This window comes from Panthera pardus, unplaced genomic scaffold (genome assembly GCF_024362965.1).
Source record: "Panthera pardus isolate Hobbes unplaced genomic scaffold, ASM2436296v1 HiC_scaffold_3, whole genome shotgun sequence".
Lineage (NCBI taxonomy): Eukaryota > Metazoa > Chordata > Mammalia > Carnivora > Felidae > Panthera > Panthera pardus.
Window position 1 is genome coordinate 630,777 of NW_026526876.1, and position 20,453 is coordinate 651,229.

Genomic DNA, 20,453 nt, shown 5'->3' on the forward strand with positions numbered 1-20,453 from the left:
GTGGAACGTCCTCCGGCACGGCATCCGGTCCATCGTAAGCACCTGAGAACCCACGAGCTGGCAGTACCCTCGTCCTTAGTCACGGGCAAGAGGCCGAAGCCATCGGCCACGAATGCAGCCGCGTGGGTGAACGTGGCGGCCGCGTGACGCGGGAGAGCTGAGCTCAGAGGGAACAGGCCGGGAGCCGGGAAGTCCCCACCGAGGCGTCTCCCCATCTTACCGCAGGCCAGGAAGGAAGGGCCCTCTGCTCGCAGACGGTCCCGTCGATGCTTGTACCATCATCATCAACCCCGTGGACTGTTTGCTCTGTGCCAGGAGCCACCTCAATAACTCAGAGTCCCCCCCCCCCAACCTTCCCATGATGCCTTCTCCCACTTTCTAGAAAGGAAGCAGAGGCCCAGAGGTTCATTAACTTGCCCAAGGTTGCACAGGCAGGAAGCAGTAAAACCCCAGTAAAGTTGGCGTGCCTGCGGGCTCCGAGTCCCGGGTGACTGTGTGCAAGCCAGCTGCCCCTGGAGGTCCCATCTTGGTGTGAGAACCCACAGCTCCCAGAGACACCCTCTTGAACTGCAGGCCGTGTCGGTGTCACCTACTTCCCTCCAAGGACAAGCTGGTCCCAGCCTGGTTAACGCCGGGGTCAAACCACAGACCTCTTGAGCCCATCTTGGCCTGGACCTCCCTTGGGAGGGCCCCACCGTCCACCCTCCTGGGGCCCGCTCCTCAGGAGGCTCCGAGATGACGTACCCAGCCGCTCGGATGACATCGGAGACTGCCTGTCTCCTGGGGACATCACAAAGAAACTTGGCCAGGAGAGTCTGAGGCTCAGCCGGCAGTTGGTGACCCAGGAGCGCCCGTAACAGGCAGCCTCCCATCCGGAGGGCTGAGGCCCAAGCTTTGTGTGCAGGACGCATTCAGCAAATACCTGTCGATTTATTGGATAAGCAAGGGAGGACTATAAGTTTTGACGGTGACCCGGGTCTTTGGTGACACTCGGGTCTGGGTTAGAGTCCCAGCTCTGACCCTCGGAACAGGTCACTTTCCTTCCTCGAGCCTCAGTTTCCCCATCTGACCTCTCAGGGGGTTGTGACGGTAAATAAGGTACATGATGTAGCTGCTTGACCCCCGTCCCCACCCCCCAGCTTTCCTGCAGCCACTCACTTGTGCACCCTTCAGAGGACACCCTGGGGCCCCTGGAGCCAATTCTCCCTACAGGCGTAGCCGGGGTGCCTGGGAGCTAACCCTCCTCCGTAAAAATACACAATTATTTGTCTCAGGGCTCCGCTTCCAGAACCAGCCTAAAATTCATACATAAATCTCCTCCCCACCCCACAGAGCATGATTCCACCCGACATTAGCATGTAATATAACCTTTCCTTATCTCAGCAAGCACCTGCCGTGAGCAGGCTCTAATGTTCCTCGGGAAAGGCCTGTGCCCTCTTCCCAAGGGTGCACTGCATGTCTCTGATGAAGGAGGAGAGCCAGACACATTCGCAAAGCCCCTGTTTTAAAGCATTTTGTTTCAGAAATCAAGCTGACTTCTTTTAGCAGTTGCAAGCATCAGAGAGCTCCTTGTCCCTCAATACCCCAAACAAGGTAAAAGAAAACTGGGATTGGATGTGGAACAAGAGCCTGCTCAAAGTGACCAGGTGAGCAGCCAAAAGACTTCTATTTCCCACTTCCCAAGCCAATAAAGATGGCTGATGAGATAGAAGCAGAGGCTGCCGGGCAGGTTTTCCAGGAAAGCTCCAAAAAGAAAACAGCGGGTGCCCTTTTTGTTTTCTTCCTTCTTCTTCCTGCCTGGAGTGTATACATGATGGCTGGCACTCCAGTGACCATTTTGTGACCTTGAGGATGGAGTCAAACTGAATATAACAGAGCAGAAAGACAGAAGGATTGTAGGTTCATGAGAATGGGCTAGAACTGTCCTGGGACTCCCTGACTTCTGTGGCCTGCGAAAATAAACCTATTTTTATTTAAGCCACTATTTTCCAGGTCTCTTCAACTTGCAGTTGGACACAGTTCCTAATGAATAGAGATGTCACCACAGGTCTTCAAGGTTTGGTCCTAAGTGAAACAACAGGGTTCTCTCTTCCCAGCGTCTCCCTCAACAGGGCCACATGGTCCTGCTCACAAAGTCAACTGCAAGGAGGTGACCCTTTTACATCACTGAGAAAACCACACTAGGTCTGGGGCCCAGATCTTTTTAAGACAATTGGAGCATTCCACCTTCTGGCATAGGATCAGAGTGGGGACAGGTGACACCTGGGTACTTCCTGGTATTGCAGACGATACAGATTCTTAGATCAAAGGAGAGGCACATGTGACAATTCTAGAACTTGATAGACGTTGCCAAGTTGCCCCCCTCCCGCCCCAAGACACTGCACGGAGTCATACTCTGACCCATAGGGCTCTTTCCCCACATCCTCGGCAATACTGGGTATTCACTTTTAAATCTGTGCCAGCCTGTTGGGCAGAGTGGCATCTTGTCATTTTGCTTCCTGCCTCTTCGACAGGATTCCGTGTTCGGCGTTATGCTGGATGCCTGTGGGCACTTCTTCTGTGCATGGCCTTTTTGTCCTTTTCCAAATTGCTATTTGTTTGCTTTTTTCTTACTGATCTGTAAGGTCTTTTTACACAATGGATTGAACCCTTTGTCATGGTCGATAGGTTACAAATATTTCCTCAGCTCATCATTTCAGTTTCAGCCTTGTTGAGGGGGGTTCGTGTGTTTATCCGGTTTGGTGTCTGTCTTTGGAAGGTTTTCGTGTCTATGTGGTCAGAGTTGTCATTCTTTTCCTTTGTCACTTCTGGTTTCTATGTTGAATTCCCCCTCTTCAACTCCAATCCTTGGCCTCCCTCTTCAGACTGACCTGCCGTTCTCTCTAGATTTGATTGTCTGTCTGTCCCAGCCTCTCTGGTCCTTTTCAAAAAAAAAAAATTTTTTTATGTTTTCATTTATGTTTGAGAGAGAGAGAGACAGAGCACGAGGTGGGAAGGGTCAGAGAGGGAGAGGGAGACACGGAATCAGAAGCAGGCTCCAGGCTCTGAGCCGTCAGCACAGAGCCTGATGGCAGGGCCCGAATGCGTGGATTGTGAGATCATGACCTGAGCCGAAGTCAAGACGTTTGACTGACTGAGCCATCCAGGTGCCCCTCTCTTGTCCTTTTAAAACCAGGCGGCCATCCGTCTACCACTGCCCCCACAAGAGCAAACTCTCAGGACCCCTTTGCCTTGCTCACGACCCCATTTAGAACCCCCCACCTCCACTGTTCCCATCCACTTCCCTGACATGCCTTGAGGTCCACCTCTCACTTTCCTCCTTTCTGGAGCCTCGGGAATGTAGCCCGATCATACGACTCTGATCTGACAGCAACACCTTTCTTAAGTACAGTCAACACAGCCGCTTATCACCATCCATTGCCAAGTGGGGCTCGCTCCCAGCTCAGCCCCAGGGTCAGCATACAATGTCATTATTTCTACCAGGAGGGAATCATCCAGTCTTCCAGACGATTCTGGAATCATCCAGATCATTCTGGAATGTCCTAGAATCATCTGCGGCTACCCCAGGTCTGCTCCTGCTCGTGCCTCCTTCTTGCCTTCTCGGAACACACTCCCTCATGTCAATCCCTGTGGCCCGAACCATTTGCAGCTCCTCACTGGCCCGTCCCCCGCACGTTATTGAGCCTCATGCAGTGCATGGCCTACGGACCAAGCTGGCCACACGTGCCCTCACAGCCCCCACAGACCAGGAGTCCAGAGAAGGATGCAATGCAAGCTCCTACAGCGGACTCTGTGGTTCTTTGATAAACAAACAGGTCATTAGGAGGCTGCTGTCCTTGCCTCCTGGCCAGCAGCAGGGAGAGTGGGGGACACGCAGGGCTTTGAAAACATCTCCACGGACGGAGCTGCAGTAGGGGAAAAACGCGTCACTGCCAACACTCCAGCCCAGCAGGCTTCCAGGGGGACACGGTCTGCCCTGGGCGCACATCCTGGGACGCCAGCCCTAGCAGCCTCCTTGTCATTCCTGGCCCCCAGGCCTGGGACTCGCGGGATGTCCATTCCAGGAAGGCCTGCGTGGCCAGGAGCGGATGTTTCCCTCTGTGCCCTCCATGGGGCTCAGGAAGACCCCACCCTGCAGGTGGCAGGAAGGGGGCCCTGCGGCTGGAGTGGGTCTGGTTCTAACTTTCCATTCCTGTTTTCATTGGCAAAGGGCTCCGGCGAATGTGACAGGGGAACCCCACACTCTCAGGTGAACCGGGCAGATGACTGGCTCCCAGCTGCTTTGAAGTCTGCTCAGGTCAACACGCATTTACTGAATCCCCGCTGTATTTTCTTGTTCACCTGGGAGATTTCACTGAGTGCCTCCTTAAGTGCGAGGCACCCTTCTACGTGCTGCGGATGTGGCCTGGAGCAAAGGTGTCCGTTCGGGTCCTCGGAGAAGCCGGCATTGGAGTTGGAAACGCAAGGGATGTGTCGGGGGGGATGTGAGCGGGAAGGGAGAGGCTCCAGCCCACGAAGCAGGCGGGGGCAGGGGGGATCGGGGGGAGCCGTGACCAGCCTGCTGGGCACTCCAGATCCAGGCCAGCCAGGAAGGAGCTTCCTACAGGTGCCACGGCTGGGGGCTGGCCGGCGCTTCCTGTGGAAGCTTGTCTCTGGAGGGACGACTGGAGCAGCACACCTCCAGGACTGCCAGAGCAGGGGGCGTGCAGCTGACATCCTGCAGGGGACACAGGGGACGGCCCATCCACCCAGCAGCAATTTCCGGTACAGACACCCAGTGGCAGTGTCTTTTCTTTTCTTTTTTTTTTTTTTTTTTTTTTGTAACATTTATTTATTTTTGAGACACAGAGAGAGAGAGAAAGAGAGAGAGAGAGAGAGAGAGAGTGTGTGTGTGTGTGTGTGTGTGTAAGTGGGGGAGGGGTCGAGAAAGAGGGAGACAGGAGATCCAAAGCAGGCTCCTCACTGATAGCAGAGAGCCTGATGCGGGGCTCGAACTCGCAAACCTCGAGATGATGTCCTGAGCCCAAGTCAGACGCTGAAACGACTGAGCCCCCCCTTCCAGGTGCCCCCCAGTGCGGTGTCTTTTAAAGGAAGGAAACGTGTCTCCTCTCCTTTCTTCCCCCTGTAGCTAGGGACGTGGACACGGTGGTCAACCATCTTGAGCCACAGGCAAGAGAAACACCCCTGGGATGACCAGAGAGGAGCCTGGGTTCCTGAAGGACCACACCAAGAAGGGTCACCACGCCAGCCCTGCACAGCCTGCCTCCACACTGTATGTGGGAGAACTGGATTTCACCATTGGTACCTGCGACCAAATCTATAGCCTAAGTGCCGGGCTCCGTTCTTTTTGTCCACACTAGAAGTCTGTCAGAAAAATAGTGCCTCTGGAAAAGATGTAAGCAGCCCGTCAGCGCCGGCCCTCAGCACAGAAGCTTAGTTGGGGCCGGGTGGGGTGAGGGAAACGAGGCAGAGGGAGGAACCCCTTTTGGGCACACAACGACTTTTCCATTGGTAAACCGTACATCACATACAATTGACCATTCCTGAGCGACCATCTCCATCATCTATCTCCAGAACTTTTTCATCTTCCCAAACTGAAACTCTGTATCTCTTCAACACTGACTCCCCCTCCCGCTCCCCCCCCCCCCCAGCTTCAGCCCCTACTTCCTGTCTCTGTGAGTGTGACCACCCTGGGTACCTCATGTAGGTGGAATCATACCGCATCTGTTCTTCTTTGTCTGGCTTATTTCTCTTGGCATAACGTCCTCAAGGTTTATCCGTGTTGTAGCAGGTGCCAGAATTTCCTCTCTTCTATTTTTTAAAGATTTTATTTATTTATTTGTAAGGTTTTTGTTAATATTTATTTATTTTTGGGAGACAGAGAGACAGAGTGCAAGCAGGGGAGGGGCTGAGAGAGAGGGAGACACAACCCAGAGCAGGCTCCAGGCTCCGAGCTGTCAGCACAGAGCCCGACACGGGGCTTGAATCCACAAAGTGCGGGATCATGACCTGGGTCAAAGTCGGATGACTAACCGACTGAGCCACCCGGGTGCCCCTTCAAGATTTTATTTTTAAATAATCTCTATACCCCATGTGGGGCTCAAGCCCACAAACCTGAGATCAAGAGTTACATGCTCCACAGACTGAGGCAGACAGGTGCCCCGAATTTCCTTTCTTCTTGAAGCTGGATATATTCCATTGCATGGATAGACCACATTTTGTCTATCCATTCTGGCATCCATGACACTTGGACTGTTTCTATCTTTGGCTATTGTGAATAATGCTGTTACAAACTTGGGTATAGAGATACCTATTCAAGTCCCCGCTTTGAATTCTTTCCTTCTTTTTCATTCTTTCTTTTCTGTTTTTTTAATTCACTCACACACACACACACACACACCTAGAAATGAAATTACTGGATAGCAGGGTTGACATGGTACCCAGCATGATAGCTATAAGACGAAATTGGAAAGATAGCAGCGTCGGGGAAGTGCCGAAAGCAAGGTCACGAGGCCTGTGGAGAAGGTGGTCAAGGGCAGATGCTCCATATACCAACAGGGGCAGGCCCTCCCCGCTTAGTCCCATCCTCCCTCTGCTCCCACCAGCCTCCCCACCCCCCCACAGGTTACAGGACAGCGCTGGGTCGTCTTCACCCAGTGTGTCAGCCAGCATAACCACTCAGTGCACACGGCTGATGTCACCTGGTGCCCAACAGTGACATGACATCTGCTGTTATTGAGCCGGGCTCCACTCCGCCCTCCACGGGGCACTTATGGGGTTGTCACAGGTGAATGACTTATTTCATCCCCTGACTTTGGAACATAATCCCACAGTAGCAGCGGCGTTGGGGGAGGGAGGGCGTTCTAGAGGAGTCGTGCCCTTCCTCCTGTTTTCAAGCTGTCACTCGAAACAACAAACAAACAAAAAACAAAAACCAAACCAAGCAGAAGCTACATGTCCCCTCACCCAGCCTGCACCCCTGGGAACTGGAATGCTGCCTTCCTCTTTGCTTTGCTCCCACTGATTTCCCCTCCTGGAACCCCCACCTCCTGCTTGTTTAGCATTTTCAGAGGTTATTTATCCCCCAAGGGCACCTCCCCCTGAATTTGCCTGCATCCTTCCCGACTTGGGGGGATCCCGGGGCACCTGCTGCAACAGCTCCTATTCTCACACACAGACCAGCAGTTCTCAGGAGCCTGTGGATGGACAAGGTGTCCGGAATGCAAATCCCGGGGCCCCACCCCAGTCCGGCTGACTCAGAAACTCTGGGCTGGAGCCAGCAATCTGTTTTATTGGCCTCGATCGCTCTAGCTCCAATCTCACCGGGGCTACAGGAGGGCTGAACGAGGGATGCTCAAGGATCAAGAGCGCTGGGCTCTAACGGCTTCCACATTCTTCCTTTCTCTTCTTGTATAACTCACAGCAAAGCGCACCCACTTAGTTGTATAGCCCATTAGCCTCATTCTGGGTAGAGATAGAGCCCATCCCAGTCGACCCGGGAAGACTCCCGGGGACACCACTGCTCCGATCCCATCGCCACTGATTAGCTTTGCCTGTTCTTGAACTTGCATGGGACCGTGCAGTTGGTGCTCTTCCCGTGTCTGGATTCTCTAGTCCCACTCTGTGAGATTAGTCCACTCAGCTGCATGTAAGAGGAGTCTGTTCCTTTTCTTTGCTGTGTAGCAGCCCATGGCATCCCACTTTCTCAAGTCTGCTGCTGGAGAACTTCTGTTCCCCGTTTTTGCAGAATCCAATAGCATCCCTGGGTGCCTGGAAGCTCTTGTGTCTCCCGGGTGCCTGACCCCTTCCCATGCTTTCCGACTCCTCCAAACTGTCGAAGCGCCAGGCGTTTTCCTCGGTCCATCCCTGGGGGCTGTTGCCGTGCAGCAACCCCCTCCCCTTGGGGCCCAAGTCCCAGCAGGACTGGGTCCCTCCCCGCTGAGGGTGCTATTCTTCTGGCTCAGCCAGGAGTCAGTCCCGTCCGCCGGGGCCAAGCCAGGCCAGAGGCCTCGGTGCTGAGATCCAGAAGGCCTCAGGCCTGCAGTTTCACTGGGCTCAGTACTGAAGCTGATGGCATTCTGTCGGTGTCACCTCTTGGGGGCTGGGGGACCTGGCATGGGGACCCCCAGCTCCTCGCACAACTGCAGGGTAAGAAATGCTTTTTTCCCATGACAGCATGGTTTTCACACATGGGAAGAGCTTCTAAGACATTGCCCAGCTGGCTGATTTTCAAGCGGGGGGCGCAGAGGTTCATGCGGGGCAGTGGGAACAATTGTCTTCGTGCCAACAGGAGGGTCACCCAGGAGGTCAGGTGATGGGGGACAGAGGTAGGGCCAAGATACAACTTCAAGTTCCCGGCCACGTTCCAGAGGCCAGGAGGTGAATGACTCGAGCGGGGCAGTCAGAGTGGGTGTGGCCTCTTCAAGCCACCCCAACTGAGGTGCCCGCTTCTGGCTCCGGCTGCCCCTGTTCCTCCAGGCAGACCAGAGAGACCCTCCAGGAATCCAGGAATGAGGGGCAGGTTGAGAAGACAGGGTGAGTGGCCCCAAGGCCCCTCCCCTATTGAGTCACGGGAAGGGAATGGAAACAGGGCGTGGGCTGAAACAGAGAGGGCCTGGTCTCGCCCTCTTCGGGCCTCACCTGGCTCTGAGGTGAGTCCCACCTGCCAAACCCTGGGAGAGCGCTCTTTGGGGTTAAAGTCCCTGCTGTCTCCACCCAAGGAGGGTGGAGAGAAGCCGGGGGAGCAGGAAAAAATTGGGTTAGCCATTGAGCAGGACTCTCCGGCCCAAGCCTGGGATACCGGGAGGCATCTCTCAAAGGAAGTTGCGAAATCTTCCTTGGGACTGATTTGGGTTTTGGTTCGGGGCCAGCCAGCCTATCTTCATGGCTCTGAGAATGTTTTCAAGTAGTAGACATTCCTTCCAAGACATTGCTCAGTGAACACTAAACTCCTCAGCTCCTCACCCCCCCCTTCCCTCGCGGGAGCCTGCCCAGTGACATCAAAAAGCTCTCAGATTTGAAAAGGAAGTGATTGGCAACAGATAGAACAAAAGGCTGATTTCCTTAATGTACAAATAATGGTGGCATTTGGCGAGGGCTCGGTAAGGGAGGGAAATAATTCTGAGCACTTTGCACGCAGCATCTCCCGCCATCCTCATAAGAACCCCTAACACGGAGGGGGAAACTGAGGCACGCTAAGGGTAGGCGGCCCAGCCAGCGGGCAGCAGAATCAGAATTTGACCCAGGCAGTGGGGTGGCACCCTAGCCAGTGGGGCGGGATGCTTTCTCCGTGCTGTTCTGGTTCTTCACAAGCATTAACTCATGTCAATCCCCACAACCACCCAGAATGGATAAGAAAAAACTCCACGACAGGCAGAGAAAGGGCCAAGGAGGCAAACAGACAATACACAGAAGGAAAACCACAGAACCAGGCATATTCATAATCAAAGAAAACAGTAATATGCATTGGGGATGTCTTCAATTGGTAAATGTTTTAATGATTTATACTAATCCCCAGCTTGCCAGCGAGCTGTGGAGCAGGTGCTCCGCTGCCGGTGGGCGTGCCCGTTGGTACAACCTTTCTGGAATGCGGGAAGGCCACTTGGCAGGACCTACCAAGTGCCTTTAAAAGCTAGCCGTTCTCCTCTCTGCTCCCCCTCCTTAGAATCTTCCTGAAGAGACCGATCGGAGGCACAGCAGAGGTGAACATACAAAGCTGTTCAAGGGTACCTGGCTGGCTCCATCGAAAGAGCATGTGACTCCTGATTTCTGGGCCTTGAGTTCCAGGCCCACGGTGGGTGTAGAGATTACTCAGATAAATTAAAACTTAAGGTTGTTCAGTGCAGCATTACTTACACTGGTGAGAAAGCAGAAAAATACACAAACTCCAGCAAAGGAGAACAGCTAAAGAAATTATGGACAGATTTACCAGGGAGTGATATTTAAAAAAATTTTTTTTAATGTTTTACTTTTATTTTTGAGAGAGAGAGAGAGAGAGAGAGAGAGAGAGATGGAGTGTGAGTTGGGGAGGGGCAGAGAGAGAGGGAGAGACAGAATCCAAAGCAGATTCCAGGCTCGGAGCTGTCAGCACAGAGCCCGACGCGGGGGCTCGAACTCACGGACCGTGAGATCGTGACCTGGGCCGAGGTCAGACGCTTAACCGACTGAGCCATCCAGGCACCCCAAGTAATATGTAATTTCTGAGTGATATTTCTGTGTGAATATCCTGTTCCCCACCAAGCTTTTTTTGTAATAATTTTTTTAATGTTTGCTTATTTATTTGGGGGGGGGGAGGGGGGAGGGTGCACGAGAGCGGGGGAGGGGCAGAGAGAGAGGAGAGAAAGAATCCCAAGTTGGGGGGCTTGATCCCACGAACTATAAGATCATGACCTGAGCTGAAATCGAGTCACACACTCAACCGACTGAGTCACCCAGGTGCCGCTCCCCACCAAGTTTTTACCCACAGATGGAACATCCAACAAATGCCTGAATCAATTACTATTATGGTGGCTACAAGCATGTATTACTTTTATAATGTAAGGTAAAACTTACTATTAGAAAATCAGTGATTTTTCATTAAAAAAAAGATGGGATAGATAAAACAAGGCAGTAAGAATGTTGACAATTGCTGAAGCTGGATGATGGATGTTCTGGTATAATCACACTATTCTCTCAACTTTTGAAAATTTCCATAATGAAAAGTTTTTGGTTTTCTTTTTAACAATTTCAGTCTAATAATATTCATGCTGAAGCGTTTCGGGAGAGGACACTGTTGTCTTCACCTTAGTAGGAAACACATCAAAAATAAGATAAATGGGGACGCCTGGATGGTTCAGTTGGTTGGTTGATTTAAGCATCCAACTTCGGCTCGGGTCATGATCTCGGGGTTTGTGGGTTCGAGCCCCACATTAGGCTCTGTGATGACAGTGTGGAGCCTGCTTGGGAGTTTCTCTCTCTCCCTTTCTCTCTCTGCCCTTTCCCCGCCCCCTCAAAATGAATAAATACACTTAAAAAATATACGATAAATGGATGGATATATAGAGGCTGGGTGATGGAGCTGTGAGCACACAAACAAGGAAATGTGAACTGCAGAATCTAGGTAGTGAGTGTGTGGGAGGTCTTTGAGTGATTCTTACAACTGCTCCGTATGTTTGGAATTTACCATCATAAAATGTTGGGGGAATTGGTTATTTCTAAGTGGTGGGTTATTTTATCTTTCTGTTGTGTTTTTCTATGTCTTTAGAACCGAGAACCAAGAGAAAGAACACAGGTTACTCTGGTTTTTATATTTATACTCAATGCTCAGGGATTCAATGGCTCTAAGAGATGACTGCCCAGGGGATCTGCCCAGAAGCAAGGGATGAACAGCGGGTCCTCTCAGGGCGCTGGGCTCCTGCAGTTTTGGGACTAGACTCTGCAGACTAAAACACTGAGGGTTCCTTGGGATTGGAGGGCTGACACCCCTTTGAAGAGGAATGGCTCCTTTCTTCCTCCCTCAGATCCTTCCCCAGATACCCATGTCCCTTCTTGACCAGTAGAGGCACTCAACCTGCAGGGAGCTGCTCTCCACGAGGGGTATGGGTCTGGGGTCCTCTGGGCACCCCACTCCTTCTTCTGCTTCTTGCCCTGCGCTCCCAGGGAAGAGTCTGCTCAGGGACAGCGGGACTTGTGGAGAAGAAAAGAACAGAAAGGGAGAAGAGGGTCATGGGAACATTCCGGTGTAGCCGGAGCTCTGGCCCTCTCTGCCGCTTGGTTCCTGAAGCCAGAATCAGACCCCTCCTCTTTCTATCTTTATCAAGGCAGTACTCAGGCTGGCAGACGGGTTCGAATCCCAGTCTCACCACGCCCTTGTGACCCTGGACAAGTATATTCTCCTTTCTGAGGCTTTATTTATCCATCTGGAAAATGGGGCTATCCTCAGAAGTGAAGGAGATAACCCACAACAGGGGTGTGCCTGTGGCTTCTGTAAAGGGCTCAACAAACAATTACTGTCCTTCATTCATCAGAAGCCTCTTATGTGTCGGCTGCTTTTCTAGACAGAGAAACAGTGGAGAACACTGTTTGTGGCTTCCAGCCGGTGATGTTTTTATCAGTCAACGTAGTCAAAAGCCCCTGATTGACTTACAGGTTCTGGGGTTGAATATAAGACCCTGGATCTAGAAAGGCAGTGAAATAAGAGGAAAGTGCAGGGAAGACCTGTTCAGATCCTGTGCAGGCTCCAGGCCATCTGGTTGCAAGCAGTTGCTCAAGTGAGCTCAGGTGCCTTATCACAGGGAAGCTCAGGACAAGAGAAACCCAGATTCCTCCTAGGATCCACAGGACAGGGCCTCCAGGAGAACAAGAGGGCCAGGTACAGGATAACTCTATCCCCTTGTCCCCTCAGGAGCTAATGTCCTTTAGGGCCCCCCTGCTGAATCACAACTACGTATTTCTTGATTTCTCGGTATCTCCCTGGGCCCTTAGCTTCCTCTGAAGTGGCCTTGGTTTTTCCAGCCCCGCGGAGAGAAGGGCACAGAGTGCCCATGCATCCAATGTGGAAGGTTCTCTTGGGCAGAGCTCTCAGGCAAGAGGCCTCCGAGAATGTTGGTGGCCTCTGGCTGGTCTGTTGTATGACCAGCCATCTGTGGCCTGAGCATATGCCGCATAAAACTTTGCATCAGAAAGATATCTAACCACAGTGTGCCAAGACCACGGTCTGTCTTCCCTTTCACTCTTCCCCCGGGGAATAGGGTGGTGTTAGAGTGGCCACAGACATCTGAGAACTGTGCATACTACAGGGAGACAAGCTGGAGGTAGGGTCTCTGGGCTGAGTGGGCTATACTTACACATTCCCAGGTGCTTCCTTGTATAGTTAAGTTGTTTCTAGCCATCTCTGTGGGGGATTGGCTTCCAGGAACCCTCCTTCCTCCCTAGGCAGACTCACCTGCCTGGCATCAGTACATGGAGGCTCAGGACCAAGGGTGGAGTCTCGTGGTTCCGTGTGGCACATGGGTCAGAAAGGAGAAGCAGGGTTGAAATGCAAGGAGTCTCTCTAGTAAAGTATGCAAAGGTACCAATAGCCTCTCTACTCTGCCCCCCACCCGGTTTCCCGCCCACAGTCTCAGGAAACCAGAAGGCCGAATAGAATAGTTCGCGGGAGTGGGACCGGGGACACCTTTCCCAGTGGTGGGGCTCCCTTCCCACCTCTGCAAACCAGGGGCTACCTTGGGATCCTATTTCTCATCCGGGATTTGCTCCTGAGCGTGGGATGTGTGTTTTTGAAGGAAAGATCACAAAGTAGGGAATCCTTTGCAACAATGAATGATCTTTCCTTATTTGCCTGCTTTGAAACTGCAGATTTGCCTTACACACGGAACTCTCGTACTCACCACATCATGTGATGTTCAATTTAATAGTGGATATGAGTTTGGCAGTAGAGACAAACTTCAACACAAAGGGTCCAAAGCCAATTGCACTTCCTACACAGGACCTGAGGCACGTTGCTTAGCTCTGGGAGCCTCAGTTCCCCCACCTGTAAAATGGGGGCCATCATAATGCCTACATCATAAGGATCGTTGTGGGGATTAGACAGGGTAATGCATACATAGTGCTCAACTCGGGGCCTGGTACGTGGACACCGCTCAGTACATGTTGGCTATTTTGCTAACATTATTTTTTAGTATTTTTATTAATATTATTCACGACACTACTGTAAGGAGATGGCTAGCACATTATAAGCCCTCCGTGCATGGCGGAAGGCAGGGAAGAAGAAAGAGCAGGTGGAGGAGAGAGGAGGTGACTTGATCACGGTTCCCAGAAGCAGATCCTGATTTATGTGGCAGTGATGTATGAAGGAGGAGCACCCTGGAGAGAGTCGTAAGGGAAGCGGAGGAAGCAGACAGAAGGGGGAAGAAACAAGGTAAGGCTGGGAGCCCTGGCAGAGACCTACCGAGGGCAGCTCCTGCAGACTCCCCAGGAGACTGAGCCTCCCATGTCAGCATTCCCCACGCTGAACTGGGATGCTGGGCTTTCACACTCCCCAACCTGCTAGTCGCCAGCGAAGGGCCATCCTGGGGGGACACTTCCAGCTCTCTGCATGGAGGGACAAATGGCTCCAGTAAAAGCCCCCTCTAAAGAATCTCAGGTATGGACAGTAAAAGCCAAAGCACAGGCGGGCCAGGGCAGGGGTGCGTGGGAACAGCCCTGCTAGGACCTGGGCAGAGCACAAAAACAGGAGCTGCTACAGGACAAAGGTGTGGATCCGGAATTAAGAGACAGGAAACAGGCTTTGCCAGACATGTGCATGTACACAATACTCTGTCCTTGAATCCTTCTCTTGTCACTTAATAGTTTGTCCAGGAGATCATCCCGAGTGTAGAAACCTGCCTCTTTCTCTTTTTAACACCAATCTGATATATGAACACTGGTATTGGACCGTGGTTTCAATTTGCACTTCTATTTTGTTTTTTCGTTTTTTAATCTCTCTAATGTTTATTTTTGAGACAGAGGGAGAGAGAGAGAGAGACAGAGCGTGAGTGGAGGAGAAGCAGAGAGAGAGGGCGACACAGGCTCCAAAGCAGGCTTCTGTTTTGAAGAAGACTAAACATCGTTTCTATGCGTTTAAGAGTCGTTTGTGTTCCCTGTTCTGTGGACTGTCAGTTCACATTCTCGCTCATTTTCCTATTGCAATTTTATTTCTCTTATTGACTTATAGGAACTCTCTACATATTAAGGAAATTTGAGTCGTGAGCAAAATGACTCAAGGATGGGAGCAAAAGTACATTCATCCCAAAGGCTGCCCATGAATTCTGTTCCCTAAATCTCCTGGCCCGACAAGCCCTTTCCAACCTCTGGTTCCTCACTTACTCTTTTGCTTCTGTGAGCTAATCTATGGTCTCCCAATACATTCCTGGCTTGTTTCGTTTTGGCTTAACTTTCCAGAGTGGATTTCAGTGGTTTAAGGAAACTTGATGTATATGCCCTCCCTTACCAGGTCAAGGTTCCAGGGGGAAGAGTCTGAGTTGGGGTCTCCCTCCTCCACCCAGGACTCTCTGCCTTCTCTACAGCCTGTCTCACTTCCAGGCCCAAGGCAACCAGCGAACCTACCAACCACTGGCAGGCTCCTCTGACCTGTCCTTATGTCTGGGCTTCAGGTCCTGCTGTCTTCATTCGGAAGGTGATGGCCCGGATTGATCTAGAGCTTGCTTGTGCTTCTGGCTCCGGGAATGTGAAGAGCAGATCTCCCTTGATAATTACATCTGGGGAGCGGCCCCTCACGGCCAGAGACATGGTGCATAGCAGACGGTGACCAGGTTGTGCTCTGAGTTAGGGGCACCTGCGGGCCTGGGAGTCTGGTTCTGGATCGCTGTCGAGTGTTTGTTCATTCCGTCAGCAAACATTCCTGAGTGACTGGGTACCATAGCATGCAGACAGGGCCACTCAACAAGCGAACACCTAACCCCATCTGAAATACAGGGACAAGGAGGCCACAGGGCGTGTGTCCCAGTATAAAGGGGCGTTGGTCAGGCGACTGCTGCCTGAGCAAGACCAGGTGAGAACAGAAACGACAGGGCGAAGTGGATGCTATAGGCAGTAGGAATGACCAAAGGCCTCGAGGCTGGAAAAGGCCACTGAGGTGCCAGGAACTGTTGGAAGGCAGCCTGGCTGGAACCGAGCGCAGGCAGAGACAGGCAGGCTGGACGAGGCTGAATGCAAGTGGGATCCAACTCACTTAAGGCTCGGACCATTGCTGGCTGTCTTGACCATAGAGACTAGCTTTTATTCTGAATAATCTTGGGGACAACTGGACGTCCCCTAAAAGTTTCAGCTGCGCATGTTGTCACGGTGAGGGATGAGGGGAAGAGGTATGATTTGTAGAACCTGCCACTCCTTAGATGGCCTCAGAAAGGGCCTTAAAAGTTGGAGCAGACGCTGTCATTGAACCCATCCCAGGCTACACCCAGGAAGTGCTTTCTCAGTGACACACTGCACCAGAGGGGAACCTCAGAATTAATCCTATCATCCCCAACCTTGCAGCAGCCAACGCCTGGCAGGAGTTGGTGGGTCAGTACCTTGGTTGGCTGGCAGTGGGACTGGGCTGACCCTGGGGGGATCTGCACAGGGGGCGGGGGGAGCAGCCCCAGGTGCCCACACCTGGGGGTCTGCCAACCAATGCCACCCATCTGGGCTCCTTCCCCTCTGCGTCTCACCTCGCCATGCAGCCATGGGTGTTTTCTGGATCACCTCTACATTAGCCACTACCCTCAGAATCTTATCTTGGGTTGGGGAAACTAAGGTAGAGCTTTTGCAAGAGACCCCTTGCTCCCCTCCTCCCACACCCCAGCCACTGGGTATAACTTGATATTCCCGCCCTGTAAACTCCACAAAAGGCTGGGGACCCGTCCTCGCCACTCCACTCGTTGCTGGCCCCCAGCCCAAGCAGAGCACCTACAAGTAGGAATCGCCGGGTGGATGTTGTTGAGGTTCATGCAGAGAAGGCCAGGGAGCCAGGGGGACTGAGGCCAGATCCCCTGGGCCCAGAGTCTAAAACCTTTTACCAGGTAACCAGGCCACAGGTGCAGAGCTCCACACTGGCCACAGCAATCCTGCCAAACTGGCTGGGGAACCTGTCTGGCTGGGTGCAAGGCCCCTGGGACCCCGGTCCACCCATTCAGGGGCAAGTGGCTCAGAAAAGGCCACAGAGGCTTTCTCAGTCCCAGGCCCCTCCCTGGACAGGGCCCACTCCGGATCTGCCCTGGTGCCACACCCTGGCTCAGCCCTCAGCCCTTCTGAAAACACAGGAGGCGCTCCAGAATCTGGGTTTTGTTTTTTTGTTTTTTTTAAATCCCTGAACACTTCCAGTGTCCCGCTTCCAGCCAGGCCAGAGCTGAGGAGGCAGAGACGGGCACAAGGTGATCTGCTGCCCGATCCACTGTGGCTTGTGGCCTGGGTGGGGAGCCAGGCACGGGGCAAGCATTCCCATCCTCAAAGCCTTGAGTACCGGGCAGGAAGCAAGCAGGTATCTCCGAGGGCCAAGGGCAGAGAGGCAGGTTTAGGGGACAGATGAGGAAGTTGACTCAGAGAGGGTGTCCTGCAAACATAGTTCAGGCAGGGGACAGCCAGTGCAAAGGCCCCAAGGCCAGGAAAGAGCAGATATTTTGAAACTCCAAAAGGGAAGCTGGCAGGGGAGAGAAATGGAGCAGGAGAGGGGAGCGGGGCCAAGTGTTAGGTCCAGGAAGCCATGGGGGCCAACCAAGTGTCACTCTGGGTATGTTGCAAAGCGCTGTGCGGAGGCGTTGAGCGGGAAGATGGTCAGAACTGAATTTGTGTTTTCAGTAGATTCCTACACAGGCAGGACCCGGGAGCCGAACCGGAGGAAGGTGGACTGGCAGCTGGGCTGTGGCTCTTTTACACTCTACACTTGAGGAAACTGAGGTTCAGAGGCGGGAAGGGAATCGCCCTGGGTCCCCAAACAGTACCTGGACAAGTACAGCTGATGCCAGTTTCTTCCCACCACCCCACACACCTCCAAGTGGCTGCGGGGGCACCCTTCCTCTCCGTGAGAATGTTTGGTCTGTCTGGGAAGGAACATTGGGAGAGAAGGTGGTGGGGGGAATGGAAGGAGAGAGGATTTACCCGAATCCGCCTGGCAGCGCTGTGCACAAGGCCCGGTTGCCCTGCCTCACCCCCTGTGTTCTCAGAGGTTTGGGTTTGTTTAAGGCGCTCGGCTCCCCGGTCAGGAAGCAAGGACAGTGAACCGACAGCTGGAATTAAGAGGCAAGTGAAGGAATGAAGTCAGATCTCTCCCTCCCCCGCTTTATGGGCTCCTCGGGGCCCCAACTCCACCCACGAGGCCCAGAGTGATCTGACCTCGTATCTAACACCTGCTGTGCTGACCTCACCTTTTCCTGCTTAACCCCTCTGGCCTCCAGCCTCCTAAACTGGAAGGAGAAGTTCCTTAGGGATCCTTCCAGCAAGTCTGGGTGAGCAGGGGCTAAAGCCCAGCCTGCTGGCTCCTCGCCCAGTGCTCTGTCAACTCCAGCTGGCCCTTCCCACTGAAACCCCATCACCACCAGCCTCCGATGCTGTGACTGGGGCTTCTGAGGGGCTCTGCCCCCTGACGCGGTCCCCAAGTGGCATGGTTTGCACTCTTTTCTAGGGAGAAGGTTGAGAAGCAAGGGTCCCTTGCACTGAAACATCGGTCATGACCTCAAGCAAGCCCCTGTCCCCTCTGGACCTCAGTTTCCCCTTCAGTGAGGAGGGAGCTGAAGGTCCGTCCAGCTTTGAGAGCCGGCGATTTGGGGAGGCAAAGACGCATTCCCAGCATCCCCTGGAGTCCTGAGAACGCCCACGCCCCTTGTCCCAGCAATCCTGAGAAAGGCCAAGCTGATAAGGCTGTGGGTGGCCAGATGACAGCATTCTTGGGACTCAGATGAAGTAGGAGGGGCCCACCCATTCAGCTGCACATAATTCGGGGCAATGGGGGCAGCAGCCATTTGGCCCAGCGTGCCCGCCCTTCCCGGCATTTCGGGGATGCCGTGGAACCCCGGGCCACAGCAGGGAGCCACACAGACATCTTGCAAGGTTTCCAGGAAAGAATGCCAGTCCCGTGGGAGGGGAGACTGGGTCTGCCCCCACCCCCCCACCCCCCATCTTGGTTCCCTCTGAAGCTCATTCCTGAGAAACGCTCTTGTACCTTCTCTCAGCCCGGGGGTGGGGCAGAGCGTGGCCCTTTCCTTAGACTGAGACGAGCTGGACCACTCCCCTCCTCACCACCTCCAGGAGAATCTGAAACAGCCCCTCCTCCAGGCCTAGGGCCACATTTCAGCCACCACACCTAAAATTCCACCATCAGGGCACAGTTCTTGACAGTTGAGGCATCACCTTGGGTGACAAATGTAGATTTCTCTGCTGCTAAATATAAGCAGGATGAAATCCAGACAGACTCAAGGAAACACAGACAGCTTTGTTTCAATGCGTCATCACAAATGTCCAGAAAAAGCTTTTATAAACAAGCGGAACCAGGAGATGGAGCTGGTCCGGCCAAGATGGGCCCTGTAGGCTGCTCCCATGGATTAGGGGAGTGGGGACCCCACCATCAGCTAAGCTGGGGAGTCCCGGGCCTCAGTCTGCTGCTGGTGCTGTGAGTTAACAAGGAGGGTATGGGGCATCCAATAAGCCGGAGCCCTGATCGTGCCTATCACCTGCCGTGACACCTTGGCAGCGCTTTGTCCCTCTGAGCACTATTTTTTATGTTTATTTATTTTTTAACTTTTTAAAAAAAAATTTTTAACGTTTATTCATTGTTTGAGAGACAGAGAGGGACAGAGCGTGAGTGGGGGAGGAGAAGAGAGAGAGGGAGACACAGAATCCGAAGAAGGCTCCAGGCTCTGAGCTGTCAGCACAGAGCCCGACGCGGGGCTCGAACTCACAGACCGCAAGGTCATGACCTGAGCCAAAATCAAGAATCGGACTCTCCCTCTCTCTCCTCTCTCTCTCCTCTCTCTCTCTCTCTCAAGAGAGAGAGAGGAGAGAGAGAGAGAGACGCTCAACCGACAGAGCCACCCAGGTGCCCCCTGAGCGCTTTTACCTTGAAGCATGCCGAGCTCTCGGTAGTGGAAGACCACCTCATGAGGGAGTGAGCTTCCCATCAATGCATGAGGCAGGTTGCCAAAGTCTGGCTGGAATGAGCCTTCAGGTGGGGAGAGAGAAGGCTGTAGTGACTGGAGACCTAGGCAGGGCCACAGGAGCCTAGCGCACCCCTTTCCACAGCGGCAGGCCCGCCACCATAGGAGGATAGTCCACAGTTTCTCTGAGCACTGGCCTTGGTCTGGGCCCCACTGGGAAGGCAGCCGAGAACGCAGCCTACGTGGTCCCTGTCCCTGGGACACTGGGGTCAGCAGGGAAGCAGGAATTCGGGCGAGAAGGCTCAGGAACATTTTTTCTTTCTCCTTAGTATTCAACCCATCTTTTCCTTTCCAATGTGAGCAACGATAATCTCTCTTCAATGGCTGGAGACTCATTCTCTGTCCCTTCCAGTACACATTTTTTAAAAGTGTTTATTTATTTTTGAGAGAGAGAGAGAGAGAGAGAGAGAGAGAGAGAGAGACAGCAAGCGAGCATGAGTGGGGAAGGCGCAGAGAGAGAGGTTGACACAGAATCCGAAGCAGGCTCCAGGCTCTGAGCCATCAGCACAGGGCCGGATGCGGGGCTCGAACTCACGAATGAGGAGATCATGACCTGAGCCAAAGTCAGAAGCTCAACCGACTGAGCCACCCAGGTGCCCGTCAAATCCTTTTTCTAAAGTAAAATTAGGGGCTCCTGGCTGGCTCAGTCGGTAGAGTATGTGGGTCTTGATCTCAGGGTCCAGAGTTTGAGCCCCACATTAGGTATAGAGTTTATTTAAATAAACTTTAAAAAATAAAATAAATTAGATTCTACATCAACAGATGAATGGATAAAGAAAATGTGGAGGG

The 20,453-nt window shown here is 52.9% G+C and overlaps 1 long non-coding RNA gene across 1 annotated transcript; it reads right to left on the reverse strand.

Annotated features, from left to right (window-relative positions):
* Positions 1–1,485: 1,485 nt before the first annotated feature.
* On the reverse strand, positions 1,486–17,745 carry LOC109245755 (uncharacterized). Its single transcript, XR_002071059.2, has 2 exons — positions 17,614–17,745; positions 1,486–2,920 (listed from the first exon to the last, which is right to left on the reverse strand). It is a non-coding gene; the product is annotated as an uncharacterized LOC109245755 (long non-coding RNA).
* Between the last annotated feature and the right edge of the window lie 2,708 nt (positions 17,746–20,453).